The sequence below is a fragment of the Chiloscyllium punctatum genome, chromosome 17, assembly GCF_047496795.1.
Source record: "Chiloscyllium punctatum isolate Juve2018m chromosome 17, sChiPun1.3, whole genome shotgun sequence".
NCBI classification, from domain to species: domain Eukaryota; kingdom Metazoa; phylum Chordata; class Chondrichthyes; order Orectolobiformes; family Hemiscylliidae; genus Chiloscyllium; species Chiloscyllium punctatum.
In genome coordinates this window covers 24,363,040-24,382,275 of record NC_092755.1, presented here as the reverse complement: position 1 = coordinate 24,382,275, position 19,236 = coordinate 24,363,040, and positions in this window count along the sequence as shown.

The window sequence follows — 19,236 nt, the reverse complement described above, 5'->3', positions numbered from 1 at the left end:
GACCAGTCCTGTTCTCAGATGTTTGGCAGGCGTAGGCGGAGTGGTGTGGGCTTTTCGCAAATTTGTGATTATAAATGTTACATTATTACCTAGCCTAGCTTAGGATTGATTCCAGACCCACAGAAATATGCTTGGCTCAGGACCTATCTGAAGGAATAGTTTCACAGCAAATGGCATTTAGTGAGGTCAACAAATGTCTGCGGTGCTAGCAACCCATATAATAACAACATATGAATTAATTAAATAATGATGCTGAATATCGGAAACAATGAAGATGAGCAAGTGCCCCAGAATCTAAGCATATTTGGCAGGTTCGAGTGAAGAAAACAAACAGGTGGCACCGTGAGTCCGATGACCATATATCCGGACTGACCGCAGCTGGGGAATAGCGTTATTGATGCTAGTAACAGGGATGTCTGTTCTGAAGTGGAGCAGGAGCGAGTTTAATGGGTAGAGAAAGAGAGAGATTGAAGAAAAATCAAAAACCGGGATTGTTGACAATCAGTTAGAGTGGAACTGAAAAACGCGATTAATTTCTTTTTTCTCCACTTCCCATATCCGAGAATATCGTGCCCATGTAGGAATACATTAAAGTCATTTTAAAATTGAGATATGTCCCTTTGCCTCTATTCCCTGAGTATGCCCACTTTCTTTTATTCATTAACGGAATGCTGTGCCAGCATTTAATTTCATTTCACAATTGTTCCTGAGAAAATGTTGGTGAGCTGCCTTCCAGACACACTGCAATCCGTGGGTTGTATGTAGTCACTGCTTAAATACATTTGGTTTCATTTTCTTTGAGGCTTTGTCGTGGAGTAAAATGACTGAGTGGCTGGCCTGTCATTTCAACGTGAATTCCAATGTCAACCACACTGCTGGAGTCACATATCAGTCCAACCAGGTGAAGATAGTAGATTTTCTTCCATGGAGCACATGACAGCCAGGTAGGTCTTCTTTATGACCGTCGGCAAGGGTTTCATTGATTCATTTGATTCTTCATTCCCGATATTTTATTGAATCCAAATTCCACCATTTACTGTCGTGGGAGTCCGTGACCTCGGACATCAAAAGGGTCCTTTGATCAATAACCTTGAAATAATACTGCGAGGCCATGGCATCCCAGCATCTCCAACCATCTTCATTGGCAACTTTGTTGTTACTGATAATGTGGTTGTGCTTGAAGCAGAGCTGTTTGCAAAGTAGAGTAATGTTTTGGCAAAATATACGATCATTCCATTTTTGTATTTACTGGAAGGTTAGAGGATCGGACGTGGTCTTGGCGAAAATGGACTGGTTGGCCTTCGTGATGACTCAGTGACAGAATTCACAAAGGGCAGCAAGTAATCTGCACATTCCATGATGTGCTGTCCTTCGTGGCAAAATTATTAAAGTATAGGGGTGAATATGCCTTCCTATAGTAGCAATGTGTTGTTCGGAAAGTACTTGTGACACTGTGTGCAGATGTTCCCATCTTTTAAAGGAATTACCTTCTTTCCACAGAGAGACAATGTAAAGTGAATTCACCAGAATAATCTCTTTGTTGATGGTCCCATGCGGAAAGCGTTAAGGAAACGTCGTTTTAGTCTGGACGGTTACAACTGAATAAAAGGTGTTTATATTAAAACTTGAGTGCTTTGTACCAACAACCGTTAATTCAGAAATGAAACGTTGATAGCATGAAATATAACACATGTTTTCGCGCAATTCGCGTTTTCACATTTGGACAAAGAAATAGAAAGAAAATGTTTAAAATGTGGGTTCAAGTGCAGGAAAATGCGGTAAGCGTGGATCTACATTTTCGTCGGCAAGGACCAGTTTGGGCTGAAGAACCTGTCTCCGTTCTGTAGGACTCGATGACTGTCAGATATTTGCTGCGTAGAGCCCAATGTTGTGCGAGTAAGAGATTCAGGCTCGAAATGTCTCTCTCCATCTCAATGCGCAGTTGCTGTGTGTCTCTGCATCGAGCGTCATATTTTGTCACAAGTCTGTCAACAACCACTCTCTGAAAGAGTTAGAAATTCCCACCCGATTCCGATTTCCAAAACGAGCACTAACCAATCTTCTCCGAGATGGAAGATGCCTCGTTGTGACTTGACACAAACCATCCATTGTCCCTCCTCACTGTCAGCAAACTATATTAACGTAACACGTATGTACCATTAGCATCAGAGCCTGGAGGAGCAATGTGGAGAAGTCTTCCTGTGCAGTCTCTGTTTCATTGGGTTGTAATCTCGGAGCATCAATGTCAACCTCCTGCGATTGTGTTTCAGAATGGAGGTGCGGGATGGCCTCTTCTGTTAATGTGTTAGTGTCTCAAGTGGCACTCCTCCTTGTCCCAGGGAAGACGTTCAATGATAGTATTGGACGATCCGTGGTTCCTCCTTATCAGCGTGCTGGACTCACTGGGCTCCTTAAATTCCTTTGTAATTGAAGGAAAGCAGGAGGTTTGAAGGACTCTGCACGATAGGCAGCAACATGAGGTGGAGAAGTCATCATTTCAGGTAAAGCCGTTCTTTAGGGCTTAGGGGGGTTTAGGAACACCTACAGTTAAAGAGGGAAGGAGTGGTTCGGGTGGCGAAAACAGTCGAATGATGAGGTCGGAATAGGTGAACAGACGTCGTGGGTTCAACTTGATCGGTTGATGGGCGGCGTGAAACTGGTAGGTACCTGGGAGACAGGGCGATTCTGTGGAATGGAAGGCAGGACGTGAGACTGGAAAGGGAGTTGGGGCATGGTTGGGAAGAGTATTTGAAATTGGAGTACTTATTGTTGAGTCCTCCCGATTGTCGACTGCCAAGGTGGAACTTAAGCTGTGAGAACATTGAACATTGCAGTACAGTTCAAGTCCTTCAGCCCTCAATGTTGGTCTGATCTATGAAACCAATTTGAAGCCATTCAAACCCACACTATTCGTTTTTCATTCGTATGTCTATCCAGTGATCGTTTTGACTAGTTTACCACAGTTGGAGGCAGCGTGTTACACGCCCATTCGACTCTACAGTAAAGAAACTCCACCTGACATCTGTCCTACATCTATCGTCCCTCAATTTAAAGCTATGCCCATCGTGCGAGCTATCACTGTCCAAGGAAAACACACACACTTCTCCCCCATCTAACCCTCTGATTAACTTGTATGTCTCAATTACTTTCCCTCTGAACCTCTTCTCTCTGACGAAAACAGCCACAATCTTCTGCGTTTTCACATTAAGAACTTCTCTCCGTAACAAGCAACATCCTCATAAATTCATCTCATCTGAACCCACTCCAAATCTTTCGCATCCTTCCGATATTGCGGTGACCAGTGCTGGACACAACATTCAGTGTTTTGTGAAGCTCAGCATGACCTAGTCGTTCCAAAACACAATCCCTCTATCAATAAAAGGTTAGGGCACCGCATGCATTCTTACAAATGCACCAACCTACGTGGCAACTTTCAGGGATTGATGTGCATGGACACTGAGATTTCACTGCTGATCTACACCACCAAGGATCTTACAATTAAAACCGTACAATTTACACATTTGCTGTTTGCAAACTGAATCACCTCACACTTTTCCGTATTAATCTCCCTTTGCCTCCTACCAAACCAGCTCAGCAGTTTATCTCTGTCCCTCTGTTACCTGTAACATCCTTCAGCACTATCCACAACGCCATCGACCTTCATGTCACCCGCAAATTTCACTCACCCATCCTTCTATGCACTCATTTAGGTCACTTACAAAAATGACAAACAGCGATGGCCCCAAAACAGCTCCTTGCGGTACACCACTAGAAACTGAACTCTAGGATGAACATTTCCCATCAATCATCATCCTCTGTCTTCTTTCAGCTGGACAACCTCTGATATAAACCAATAAATCTCCCTCAATCCCATGTATCTGTATAGTGTGCAATGCCCTACCTTGGGGAAAGTTATCCAAAGCATTACTGAAATCCATATACACCACATCAATCGCTTTACCTTTATCCACCTATTTGTTCACCTTCTCAAAGGATTCGATAAGTTTTGTGAGGCACAACTTAATCTCCATTTGCGGTCAGACTCACTGTTACAATTAACGAAGCCAGGTCTGTTTGTGTCTGCGAGAGAGTGGTTGGGGGTTTTGAAATTTGTGGTGAGTAGAAGGTCAGGTCTGTTCTGCGGGCCCACCTGTGATGCACAGCAAAATGTGCCCTTAGTTTATATTTGTTCTTCATGACGGAGAAAAGACAAGATCAGAAACACTGAATGCAGTAAAACAGGTTGGAAGAGAGGGAGATGATCCTCTGCCTGAACCTGGAAGTTCTGTTCGAGGCAATGGATGGAGGTGAAAGAGATATTGTGCGAGAAGGCCATGTATCTATCTGGTTGTAGGAGACGAACGCTGGAGTGTAGTGATTCGTGGGGAATGGAGCACAAACCGGAGATTACCAAAGGGAAAGCTGCGTGTGGAAAATGTGTCAGTTGGTGGGATCCTACTTTCATGGACCTGATCTGGTGTTCCAGATGAGATCTTCTGTACATCTGGACGATCAAACGTAAACTAAGCGAATGTTTTGCTGAGCATCGCAGCTGGGTCCCTTAGGGATGATCAGACTTTCCAGTCCGCACCTATTTCAATTCGCCCTCCCAATCCTTATTGGACATGACCATCTTTCACGATCTCCATTACCTCAGCGAACAACAAAAGCACTTTCGAGGAGCAATACCACATCTGCCGCCAGCGCAGCCTGCAGCCCGGAGGACTCCAAATTGAGTCTTCCGACTTCAAATAAACTCCCTTTAAATCCCCAAACTCCGTTCCCAGCGCTTCCCCTTCCTTCCATTCCTCTGATAAACCATTCTTCGAACTACAAACATGATCCATTCCTCCCATGAACAACGCATACCCTCTACCTGCATTCACTTATCCCCACCCCTCCATCCTGCCTCCCCATCCTTTCCCCCCATCCTCTTTATCTGCAGCTCCCCTAATGCCTACGCCCCGTCCTGAAGAACAATGATACCCAAGGCATTGACTTCTCCAACTCCTGATGCTGTCTGGCTTGTTGAGTTCTTCCAGCTTCCTGCAAGTCTACTTTGGATTCGAACACGTGAGTTTTATTCTTATAAACACTTCTAGTGTAATAGGCAGGAGAGTGTGAATGGGCTGTGCCTCTTCTTATCCAATGGCATTGATGGGCTTAATAGCTTTCTCAGATTCCTGTTAAACGAGCTGGAGATGCTGAATGATCTACTCTTTTTTAATGTGGAAATGTGCATGCTGAGCAGTACACTTACATGAGTATTATCTACACGTTAACACCACAACTTTGAATGTTGACCTTATTTTATACTTTCGTACCTGTGGAATTGAGAAATCGATCTAAATATTGTGTGGTCGAACGTAACATTCTAACAACTGATCTTATGACGGAGGGAAAGACATTGATGAAGCTGCTGAAGTCTTTGGTTCTGAGGAAGCTATCCTGAGAAATTTCCTTAGTGATATCATAGACTGAGAAGACTGATACCCACCAGCCACATTGTGTTCTGATTAACACAACCGAAGGGTATTACAACTGATTCCCGTTAAATTGCATTTTGTTCAGGCTCTTCGGCGCCTTGTTCAGTCAAACACTACCGTGATACCAGTGCCAGTCAGTCTTACATTATGTTCATATATTTTGTTCATGTCAATGGGTCACATGAATGTCTGCAGAGTGTTTCCTTCACACCAAGGGGAGTGATTCCCAGGACTTCTCTATTCCAGAGAGCTGGGGAAATTGATCACCGAGATGTTTGGAAGGCGGTGACAATGGATATTTGACGCATCAGAGAGTTGAGGGCTGAATAGATTGGACATTGAAGATTAGTCGAGGCCAAGAACAGATCAGCCATTATCTGCTGGAATAGAAAGACATGCTTGAGGGGCTGAACGACCCTCTCGCGTTGACTTTTTTCTTTTATTCTGTTATTGGGAAGTTACTTTCCTGGATGGTCTCTTCTTAGATGTTGCAGTCAGAGAGACGATAGGATTCTGTGAGTCATCCCTGGGTGTGTTATAGGAGCAATGTTCAGTGAATCTGCGTCTACAACATGGCTAACACATGAAAAAGAACTGTTTCGCAGCGTCATCTGCTCCTTCGTTCCCCAAGAATATTTTCCAAGCCCAGACCAAACATCATGTGACCGTTTTCAGGCGTAGAATGGTCTCCGGGTCTGTGCACCAGATTATTTGAGTAACTGGCCTCTACCTGCTCTTGTGTAGGATGTTTCAGGGGCTGAACGGAAAAAGGAGAAACTGGACTGTGGAGCTGGAATTGGGTCATTAGCCACTTTGAGCGTTCTCCACCAGGCACGATGATTGTGAATAAACTGGCTGTGGTCTCAGCCTCAATTTCACATCTGTACTTCAACAACTCTTTTTCTGTGCAACATATAAGTGGCACAACTTTGAATAAATGAAAAAAAAACACAAGCACTACAAACTTCTGGGGAGAGCCATTCACACTAAAACAGTGCTTTATGAATTTCTTCACATCCCTGTTCACACTGAAGTTGGAGGGATATCAGCAAACTAGTCCTTTTTTTTCTGAAAGTTGTTCCTTTTCTGAAGGATACATTGTAATAGTTTTATTTTTTTCATAAGGGTCCTGTAACAATCCAGTTTGATACAGAGCTGAAAGTGTATTAGGAAGCCTTTCTATTTCTACGTAAACAGATGAGACTTTAGGCCAAAGCGTATCTTTTTGAAGTGATCTGTGTAAAGATAGTGGAGTGGTCAGCTGAACTGATGATTGAGAAAGTTCAACTGTGGGCTGTGAGGAAGCACGCTGCTAGACTCTCTCACCTTCTCCCATACTAACTTTGCCCTGCAAACTCTGGTTTCATTTTTTGATCTGTGTTAAAAGGGTTTCTTTATTGGGACTGTTGTGTACATTCGAAACAGCATAATTAAGTCGAATTTGAAAAGATTGAGTTCTGCGGATATCCGATATTCTGTTCTTTGTGTTTCATTCCACAATTTTATGAATACATGGTTGTCTGTTTTTAAACCTGGCAATCAACCTTGCTTACTGCTCTGGGTAAATTTCAATTGTACACTTCACGACACAAATTAAAATATTACAGTCTGGGCTGCCTGCTGAAGAATGTTTTGTCTGGTCTGTCTTAGTCCAGAAGGTCCTGGCTCTTTGTGCGATTTTCAACAGCCAGTGTTATGTGCTAGTCTGTTTATTTCGTGTGTTGGTTTGTTTGTGTAGTCAGAAATGGGATAGCGATTGCTCTTGCAGTCGCCAAGAGTTTTTTTTAGCGCTGGACAGGGTGAACTTGGTAGTTTTGCAACAGGTGATTATGGCGAAGCTGCAGCAATCAGAAGACAATCTCGGGTTGGAGCTGCCTCCTTCTGTGTAAAGGACAAATGATTACAACAGTGGCACTACGTTTAAAATGCTGGAAACACCATTAGGATCTATTATGGTGGTAATACTTCAATTGCAAATGAAGAGACATGAGTTAGAGGCGAAAGACAAAGAAAGGGCAGCAAAATTGAAACAGGTTGTGTTACGAATACAAGTAGAAGAGAGGGCAAAAGAGCGCAGCAGAGGTGAGAGAAAAAGAGACCGCGTTTGAACATGAGACGTTGACACTCAAAAACGGAAGTCAACATAAAAAGGTAGAGATGACGGCTGAAGACAACATTAGCCAGGAAGGAGGGCATACTCATGTGGAAGAGCAGAGAGTTAGAACAACAAGTTTAGAAGCTGAAGAGGCTGATTATTATGGGTTCATCTAAAAAACAAAGGCTTGGCTTCCAGAATAAATTTCCTTGGACGTCAGGGATAGAAGTTGATGAAAAAAAGAAATCCTCAAGTGAAAAGGGATAGATCTCAGAGACGATGGCAAGGAGAACTTACCACAGGGTAAAAAGGAAACCCTTGACTGGTACAATGAAGGCAAAAAGCTCCAGTGCTTTAATTGTATTAATGTGAGTCAAATAAAACCACAATGTTGGTAGGCTTGGAGAAAGCCAGATATACGAAAAGAAGATAACACTGCCTGTTTTGTTGGCATGGTGACCGAAATTCCAATGGAAGCTAGAAAGCAGAATCATGGGTAGATTAGGGAGAAAGTTCCCGATCTGTTTGTAAAAAACAAACAGACGTAAACCTTATTCACATTAGTCAGGGGTTGCAGTCGAAGAGGTTACAATATGAAGGGACGCAAGATCATCTCAGTCTGCAACGCTGGAGGATGACGGGATTTGTATTTCTGAAAAAATATTGCAGGAAAAGTTATTGGTAACAGGAATTCATGGTGAGAGTACAAGTGCTCTGTTATGTAAAGTGAGGCTGCAATGTCAAGAGAAGAATGTAGAATTTGAGGTAGGCGTCCTTGACAAACGCTCAGCTCGAGGAATACAGTTTCTCCTCGCGAATGATATATTTGATTCACCGGTAATTGTGCTGCCTGCTGGAGTTGAAATGGCAGTCGAGATGCAAGCAACCAAACAAATTCAGAACATTTATTCAGGAGTATTCCCTCATTGTGTAGTAACACGATCGCAGAATCACAAGCTGAAGTAGGAGAAATCAAAAGGCACAGATAAGTAAGTTGAAACAGCTTTCTCAGAGACTTTGTTTGATTAGGCAAGTGCGACTGAACAGGAGAAAATAAGTAAAAATGCAAGTTCCTTTAGCTCTGCTGAGTCTATTGAGTTGCAGCAGGAAGATGAGATCTTAAAGCGTTTATAACAAAAGCATGTAGAGAAGGAGTATATTTGCTTCCCTGTGTCTGTTATTACATAACAAGTTGTGTCTTAATGAGGAAATGGAAACCGTCACATATTGAAACAGATGCCAACAACGCATTTCTAAGTTGGACTTGGTTAGAGGCGATTAGCAATTATCTCTGATGGAGAAAGCAAAGCAGATTCGGATTTTATCAAACCTATTGAACTGTAAAGTTCAAACCAGGCGACTTGGTACGACAAAGGCGATAACCATCTTGCAGAGACTGACTAATAAGATCACTGCCAACTGTATGGTCCTTATTGTTGACCTGGTAAATTTTAATCATTCATGGAAGGAACATTCACAACATTCATCAGTCTAGTTTGATCAATTTTGGAGAGCAGGTTTGTTGCTAAAGCTAGTGGGTATTCTATATTCTGTTCTTTGTGTTTCATACCGCAATTTTGTACATAACATTTTTTTTGTCTGTTTTCCAACCTGATAGTCAACCTAACTAGTTTACCCCAGTTGTTTTCACTGTGCACTTACCAAAACACATTGCAAATACACAGTCTGGGCTGTCAGCTTAAGAATGTTTTGGGTGGTCAGGCCCAGTAAATAAAAGGGTCTCTCTTTCAATTACTGGTCCTACTCCTTCATTGGTTATGAGTAATTTTAAATGTTTCCAGGTTAGTGATATGGCCAATGATATAGGTCTCAGAGTAGGTCAGGTCCTTTGTGAGGGTCAATTCAGATATATACCTTAAATGTGCAAAAATAACTCATCTATAACCAAAGCAACGTTACTCAATCTATGAATCAATGGTACCTGAGAAGAAATTTGGGCAAATATGTGTATCAATTCTTCTCTTTCAATGTATGCAGAGATGCAATTCGTTCGCACACACAGACATACACTTACACAGACACAGACCGTGACATACACAGAGTCACGCACACAGGTGTACACAAACGCACACATACATATACCTGAAGACAAACAGAAAAGAAAAACCTTCATGATATTAACTCGAAAGTGTTTGTCTAAGCAACAGTTAAATTCCAGAAAAGAGGCGAAATTAGTTTGCCCTAAATGCTATTTTCCCTGTCTGGTTATTGTGCCCACCCAAGCTGTGAGCAATGGGATTACTTCCTGGAAAAGTTGTATTTTGCTTCATGCAGTGGAAAGATTCCAATGAATCATCATCAGGAATCTTTCACTTTTGTTAAAGATGCATGACGTATTTTCACCTCTCACATTTTACTGAGAAGGAACAAGGAAAGAGAGTGAGCAATAAGCCGTGGCTTCTCCAATAGATTACATTTTGACAGTGTCTGACTGAAACTGACAATAATGTTATCTGACCACCAAACTGAACTACGTGAGGCGTCATTGAAAATTATCTGGAATGTATGACGCCATCCCTGTTCCCTGCTCCATGTCGAAGCAACTTTTAATTTATAATTATACTCTCTTGGTGGGTTAGCAAATTTGAAGATATGTTCATATGTGATATCTTTTTTTTTGTCCAATAAATTCATGTTGTCATAGTAACTGTGTTAAAATTTATGCAGTATTTTCTTAAATTTGAATCCTTAGCTCTCGTGTACAATGCCAGGGGAAAGGTCCATCAGCTACGCACCTCTCATTCTCGACTCTGAAGTGTTTTGGCCTTCTAAATGTTTATAAAACCAAGAGGGGCATGGAAATGGTAAATCACCAACGTCATTTTCCTTCTTAGGCGGACTCCAAGACTGGAGCACATAGATTTAAGTTGAGAGGTGAAATATTGAAAAGGACAAAAGTGGTAACCGTTTCATGGAGTGAATGGAATTAATTGCCAGAAGTTCCTTTGGACGTTGCGACCATTATCGCATCGAACAGCCATTTGGATGGATACATTAATCGGAATGGTTTAGACGGAAATGGGCCAAATGCTGCCAAATGGGACTTGATTAATTTAGGACATTTGGTCAGAATTGGCAAGTTCAACGGAAGGGAATGTTTCCGTACTTTTGACAGAACATGGTCTTCTTCCAGGAGCAAATAAAGTAAAATATTTTTGCAAAGCTTCGAAAACAATTAGGTATATTTATTTTCAGTTTAGGGAATCATATCTACATACAACAATACATCAGATGTGGCCTCAGAAATGCTCTGTACAGATGCAGTAAATCATTGTGATAGCATTTGTTTGAAGTAGAATCATTCCATATACCGTCCTAATCACTTGTTGCATCTACATACTAACCTTGTGTGATTTATGTAGCAGGCGGCACAAATGCTTTCTACCACTAAAGTTTGTGATCTCTCTCCATTTAAGTAGTTTACTGTTGTCTTACACTCTTTCACAGCACGAATCTCGTTATTCCAGGCTATACTGTTTCTGCTGAAGGTTTGCATATAACCCACCTGTCTATATCCCCTTACAGACCCTCTACCACTACTTGACATCTTATATATGACTATTTTGTTTGCTGAGCTAATTGAGCTCAATCCAATCAGTACACACATCTAAACCATTGACAGATTCTGAATAGTTGCTAATCTAATAATCAACGCTGTGGCACTCCACCAATGTAAATCTTTCCAACCTGAAAAGAAACATCTATCCCTAATGTCTCTTGTCTGACATTACCCAGTGTTCCACTGTTCCTGTGCAGCAGGCTAGAAATGTTGAATGACCTCCTCCTGTTCTGTGTCATGTACTCATAAGGCTGAATGACTTCACCCTAACCCTTTGTAAAAAATAGGGGAACAGAATGTTATCCTCTTGTCTTATTGTATTGATGCTGACTGGCTGAATGGGATCTTCCTTTCCTTCTGTAACAGCATCGAGAGGCGAAAGTGAATGCTGCAGATGATGGATATTAGAATCAAGCGTGTGGCACCCGAAAAGCACAACATGTCAGACAGCATCCGAGAATCAGGAAAATCGACGTTTCGTGCAAAAGCCCTTCACTAAGAAAAAAATGCTTATGATGAAGGGCTTTTGCCCAAAACGACAAATTTCCTGCTGTGCATTTCCAGCGCAACACTCTTGACAGCATCAAGGGATTGAGTGAGAGTACTCCACATGGATTGCGAGCAGCAGTTGGTCATTTCGCCCCTCGAGCCCTCTGCACCATTTTGAATTTGCAATGTTGATGTGAATATAACACTTTCCTGTTTGTTCCCAGTTGGCATGGATTCTTTTCATCATCAAAGATCGATGGAACTGAACCTTGAATGTTTTCAGTAACCCATTCTTCAGTGCTCTTTGGGGATGAGAACTCCACAGCTCACACAACGCAAAAGAGAAACGAACATGCCTTCTTCAATCTGAAATATGAAAGCCCTTATTCTCAAATGTGTTCCTCTCTCGACAATCTCCTCTGTTTTGAGACATAAGGATGCAACAGCGAGGAACATATATTGACGATTCAGCCCTTGATAACAGCCCACATGTCCATTAAATCTCTTCAATGAAATACATACCAAATTTTGTCTCCACTGAATTTAGCGAAATTCCAGATAACATAAGCTCACAAGAGTATAAGAAATTGGAAAATAGAACATAAAAGAGTACAGTACAATACGTCAGCCCTCAATACTGCGCTGACCTTTTATCCTACTCTAAAATTAAACTACACTACATACCTTCATTTTACGATCATCCATGTGACTATCCAAGAGTTGCGTCAATGTCCCTAATGTATTAATTCCACGACACCTGCTGGCACCTCATTACAAATACCTATCACTTGCTATGTAATAAAAGACCTCGGATCTCTCCCTCAACCTTCCTCCAATCACCTTAATATTCTGGTCCCTTTCTGATCGATATTCCCACCTTGGGAAATACATTTCTGGTTATGAACCCTATCTATGCATCTCGTCATCGTGCACACCTCTGTCAAGTCATCTCTCATCATTCATCACTCCAATGAAAAAAAGGCCGAGATCCCACCAAATTTCTTCAACAGTCATGTCCTCTCCTTCTCCCAGTACAGGCAGCATCCTGGTAAATCACTACTGCACTCACACTAAAGCTTGCATATTCTTTGTATAATAGGGCGACCAGAACTGGACACAACATTGTAAGTGTGATCTGACAAGGGCTCAATAGAGCAGCAACGTCCTGTTAATGAAAGCTGACACACCGTGTGCAACGTTCAAATTGGGTAGCAACTTTGAAGTGTCTATGGACATTGACTTCAAGATCCCTTTGTTTTTCAACACTTCCAAGAATCCTGCCTTTGAACCTGCAATCTGCATTTAAATTCGATCTTCTGAAATGGCTCACTTCAGAAAACAGTAATTTTAGCAGAATTGGGACATTTAACCCAGTGGATCTGCTGTGCCAATTGATCACGTTTGAAATGCTTCTCAGCCGTATTCTCGTGCCTTCTCCAACTGATAATCGATTACAGTATGAACTCAAAACCTGTTTCTGTCTTAAAGAAATTTCGATGTGTTTGCATATAAGTTCCCATATCCACATATATATGTGGCAGCTGTTTAATATGTGCAGTTATGTTTGTGTGTATCTCTGTCTGTATCTCTGTGAAATGCTGTCTCTGTGGTTTTTCGAGTAAATCAATTGGAATTCGCATCAACTCCCGCCGCCATCCCTCCCACCCCCACCACGTCATCTGCCGGCCCCTGTGAAGTTTATACACATACAATGCTTTACAAAACGACCAGTGTATCCTCCAATTTTTCGAAACCGAAGTACGCTGGAGTATCACCACAAGCTTCTCTCAACTTACCATCCATACTTTCCTTCTCTCGACTTGCCATCCATACTGCCCTTCTCCTTTATTAATACGAATGCAAAATATTCCTTAAGGACTTCAGCCACTTCCTCCAGATCCACGCATTAATTCCCTCCTTTCTCCTGGCATGGACATATTCTTTCCCTGGCTACTGCCTTACTCCTGATAAGCCAGCTTGGGTTTACCTTAATTCCGTTTCCCAGTTACATTCCAGGATGTATTTTAACTCTCTGAGCTTCGTCTAAACATTTTTAATATGTTTTTAAAACAGTTTTCGAGGCCTGTCAGTGGCTTCAGTTTCCACACACTTACAAGTTCCTCGTTTTCGTTTTTTGAATGAGCTCGCCATTCCACTTGTCACCAAAGCTTCCCAAATCTTGCCATTCTGAGCACTCTGTGTTGATGATCGGATCTCATATTCCTAAATGCAGGAACATTTAGGCAGTTTACGAGAATTTTCGAAGAAAAGGCTGATGAAATTCAATGTGAGCAAACGTGACGAGTTGCAGTTTGGAAAAGCGAACATGGGCATGAACGCTTTTATAAACGGTGAGGAAATTCATATTGCTAACGTGCAAAGAGTTCTGGGTTGACTTGCAGGTTGAGTCCGTGATTTAAAAAGCAAATATACTACTGTCATTTATTTCAAGAGGGTTTGGAATGTAAAAGTAGTGAAGTGATACTGAGCATTTAAAAGAATCTGGTTGGGCCGGGTTTAAAATACTGTGTCCTGCTTTGGACCCCATACCTCAGGAAGGACATACGGGCACTGGAGCGTGTCCAGCGGAGATGCACATGAATGATCCCTGGAATGGAAAGCCGAACATACGATGAACGGCTGAGGATCCTGGGATGGTATCCATTGGAGCTGAGAAGGTTGAGGGAAGATCCAGTAGAAACGTACAAGATATTGCATAGTTTGCAAAGGGCGGACGCTGGGAAATTGTTTCCGTCAGGTGAGGATATTAGGACTTGTGGCCACAGTCTTATATGTAGTCGAGGTCAATTTAGAATGAAAATGAGGAGACATTTCGCCAGCCACAGAGTGGTGAGTCTGGTTAATTCATTGCCACTGAGCGCATTGGAGGCCGGGTTATTAAATATGTTCAAGGCACAGATTGATAAATTCTTAATCTCGCAAGGAAGAAAGGGTTACGGGGAGAGTGCAGGTAAGTGGCGTTCAAATGTCCATCAGCCATGACTGAATGGGGGAGTGGGATCGATGGGCTGAATGTGGTCTTCTCAAACAATACTCCCAGATTCATCACTTTCTCTCACATTGTTGAGGTCCTTTTAAATTTCAATTCAAATTAAGTATCATATACAAACCTTGCACAGCTGCAGGCGGTTTCTGTTGTTTGCCTTTTGTGTTACTTTATTTGTTTTCATTCTCTTTATTGAAAATATGTCTCCTGAGTATCGCTTGCTCTATCTTGCCAGCAGAATTTCACAATTTCTTTTTTTGTCACACCCCTCGACATTCCATTGTCCTCTGTCGTCCTGAGATCCCACTAAATGACATGACCGAAGCCTTTTTTTTGGCAGTATGCTTGTTAACTTCCAAGGAACTCTGGATTTATCATCCAGACCCTTATCATTTTAGGGAAACCACTTTCTCAGAGCCACTTTTCTTTACCTAATATTGCTGTGATTCTAGGAAAAAATGAGGGCGGTAGGTGCTGGGGATCAGAGTTGAGAGTGTGGTGCTGGAATAGCACAGGCGATCAGACAGCATCCAAGGAGAATGAACATCGACTTTTAGGATATGAGGCATTCATCAAGAATGAGGCTGTGAGCCAACGGTTTGGAGAGATAAAGAGGAGGGGGACTGGACTAAGGGGAAGTTAGCTGAGAGTGTGATCGGTAGATGGATGTGGAGGTGATAGTGATAAATCAGAGAGGAGGTTGGAGCAGATCGGTGGGAAGGAATCTGGCCAGGTAGGACAGTTCACGAGTGTGGAGCAATTTTCAATGAAGAGTTCCTGCTCGAAAAGTCGATTCTCCTGCTCGTCCGATTCTGCCTGACCGGATGTGCTTTGCCAGCATAACGTTCTCGACAACGTTCTGATTCTGATTAATCTACTTGTTATAGTTTCCTATTCACTTGAATGAAATATTTCCCAAGTTAATGCAATGAGCATCATTCATGCTAAGAAGCAAATGCTTAGTCTAGCTTTGCCATTTGAAACACTTACGTGAAAAACAAATGAATTATGATCACTATTCCTTAAATAAGGCCCCTTGCCTTCCAAATGGCAGTGGTCATGAGTGTGGAAAATGTTGTCCAAGGAATGCCACGGCACTCACACTTGTTTTTGTACCTCAGTGGTGGAGGGGATGGATAGCAATCATGAGGACTGATCTTATCCAGTGTAATTCCTGGGATGTATCCATCATAGTCTTTGGGGACAGGCTTTCGGTCATCGGCCATTAAAATGCAGAATTGCTGGCCTCTCATCTGTTCTTGAAGGCAGTGTCATTTATATGGCTTGTCCATAACATGTCTGGTCAATGTTAACAAATTTTATGCACACAAGCACTATGTTGGGCACTCTGTGGTGGTAATGCGATTGAACATCAAAGAAGGATGGCTTGATTACTTTTTGCTCTATTTTTCTAGCATTCATGTGGCATGAATATTATTTGCCAGTTATGAGACTAAACGTGGATATTTTCCAGGTCTTATTGCCGATGGACTGTTTCACCATCTGGGGAATGGTATGATCAGTGAATATTTTCACGTCTGACCTTATAATAGACATAGAGTCAATGCAGCAATTGGAAGTGGCGAAGTCTCTCACACTCGCCAACCTGAGGTGTGGATGCAGAGCTGTCCTGAAGTTCCAGTTGCTGACACTCACAACAAGTATTTTAGCGCTGGTGATTATTCCAAGCAGGAGTGTATTGCCCCAGATTCCAGTTAACTATGATTTTATTCGGGCCCCTATCGTCACGCACTTTTAAGTGGGGCCTCGATGTAAAGAGTAATTGCTCTCACTGCCCTTTTGGAATTCCACTCCTTCAAACTGATCTTGCAATCGAGACAGCAGTTCAGTGAGCCTGACGACACACGAACTGAGTGACACTGAGCAGGGTATTGCTGATTAATCACATTTTTATTGCTGATAACTTCCTTATATTTACATGGTAGATCATACACCAATGGGTCAATGGCCAACTGTAATGCCATTCCCTGCTGTTTGTTTACATAGCATACTGTACAACCTATTATGTTGTGGGTAGATGTTAATGTTCTTGCTCAAATGAAACCGATTTTTTGGAGGTGTGGCAATTTCTGGAGGTAAGCCACAGTTTCTAGTGTCTCCAGCCATTTCTTGACATTGTGTGGGGTAAAACGAGTTGTCTGAATACTGGGGTCAGTGCTCATGTTACCTCTTATAGGAACCGAAATGGATCACCTGCTCAGCCCTTCTGGCTGATGGTTGTTCTAAACGCAACAGCTTTAATTTCCCTTCTGACATGCTGCACTCCCCCATAGCTGTGGATTTCATTGTGGGAGTGCAGTCTCCTCCTCTAATGGTCTCTTTCATTATCCACTATTATTTATGACAACATGTGGCAGGAACATCGAGGCAGATTTCAACCATACATTGTGGGAGCACTGAGCTCTGTACTTCACTTGCTGCTTCTGCTGTTGAACATGCAAGTCGGCATCTTTTTGTAGCTGAAGGCAATAAAGGCTTCTCCAGGTTATTCTCAAATATCTCGGTCTGGCTGGTGCGACTTCCGGCATATCCTTCTGCAAACTTCGCTGAACAAAGCTGGAGCACTGGCGTCATAATTTCTGCGGAGATAGAGGTATGACGGGCCGTGAGGTTCGAGACCGTATGAGTTGTATAGCGCATTATTCTGCTGCTGCCTAATGGCCTACTACACGTTCGTTGCTCTATCTATTAAAGTCTGTTCCATTCAGCTCACAGGTTGCCACACAGAATAGTAAAGGTTTACAAAATGTGAAAATGACCCTTCCTCCCCACAAGTTCTATGCAGTGGCAACTCTTACTGATATATTAAATTCAGAGGTGTCTCTCTGAAGTAGGAGAATCGGTGACGACGTTGTCAACTGTATGCTTCCCTTTCATTGATTCCCTAATAACGTGCCTCTGAGCTACCTAGCATCCACAGTATTCAGCATAAATGCTGAATGCTATACGGATTATATACCAACAAGCGACCTTCCAAATCCTCTCACCCCACCCCACCCCTCCACCCGCCTGGGTTGTCCTTTCAGGGCGACAGATCATACAAAAGAAAACGGTTATGTTTACTGGGACATAGTCCTGTTCCCTGAATCCGGCTTTAAAGACAATGTCGGCCTGTTGCTTGATTAGTCTGTGTGAAATATATGGCAGGTCCCTTTTGCATTTTGTACAATGAAGATGTAATATCATTTTATTTCTTACTTGTTTTGAAATGAACAGAAATTAATTGTTTTTCACTTGAACACAATTAAAGTGACCAATAATTAAATTGCCAGCGCGTACATCTAACTATTACATAATCCAGTGACTGTAGTAAGCAGCTGAATCATGTTCATATCAGTTAACACACCATCTTTCAGGCAGCAAAGCTGTTGAAAATATCTTTTAAAAACACTGAATTCAGACGCAGTGTTACTGGACTTCCCCACCACATCCAAAACACTGGCCAGCTCCAAAAGCTATCCAGAGTCCTGTCAAACTGGAGCTGGCCAATTTTCGCACAATCGCTCACAACAGACCAACTAGGGACATACCTGAACAACAGGGAAATGCATGGTCAATCGACTAGCACAGTGCTTGGTGCTGGTCCAAACACAATTCAACACTTGTAAAAAAACACCTGACCAGAACATGTTTTGCAAGTTTATCTATTCTTGTATGTCACCGCAACTCTGTAAGTCTCTACCTTGGACGCGATCTGAAATGAAATTGCTATAAAAATGATGGACTCCTGATGCACATGGCGTCTTGCACTGAATCTCCCATAAACCGTGTTCAGTGTATGTCAGCTACACAATGTCAGTATGTACGCAGAATTGATGACCAGCATAATCCCAGAACAACTTCCATGTGTGTGACTTTAGTTAGAAATTTCTGTGTAGGTATTTTCAGCATTGGTCAAACCATAAACAGCAAAGTCGCTTTATTGTCGGGTCGAAATCGTTAGGTTATATTGACTTTTCAATTGTGCGAAAAGCACAAACCCACCCATTTGTTCTGTTCACTTTTATGATAACTATATGATGAAAGCAGTGCACAAATCACAGGTAAGGGGCTTTGTAATGATGTATCTCATTACTACAACCAAGACAAATTATTATGAAGCGTAAGGATACAATTACTTTCCCTTGTAATAAAATTGTGAGCTAACATTCACACACAATCATTTTCACGGCAAATTTATCACTGTCTAATGTTCTACAGCTAGATATGGTTACATTGTCAATTGCTTCTGTCCTTCTCATAGCGCAGGAATGTGATGTGTCAATGTCAGTGTGTACCTGATGTTAGATGTGTAAGCCATGCTTTTGAAAGACTGACAATATGTTTCAAACAGCAAATCCGTTGAGCTGTTCACAGCAATCAACGTACTGACTATGCCCAACCGGCGTGCGCTCACAAAATCAAAAAATCAGTGCCAACTTGGGCATTGATTGGACAATATTATTTCATTCTAATTTATTCATGGGAAGTGATTGAGCCAGTATTTGTTACCCTGCCATGTTGCCCTTGAGGAGGTGGTGGTAAGCTGCCACAATAAACCACGATAACCCATGCGCTT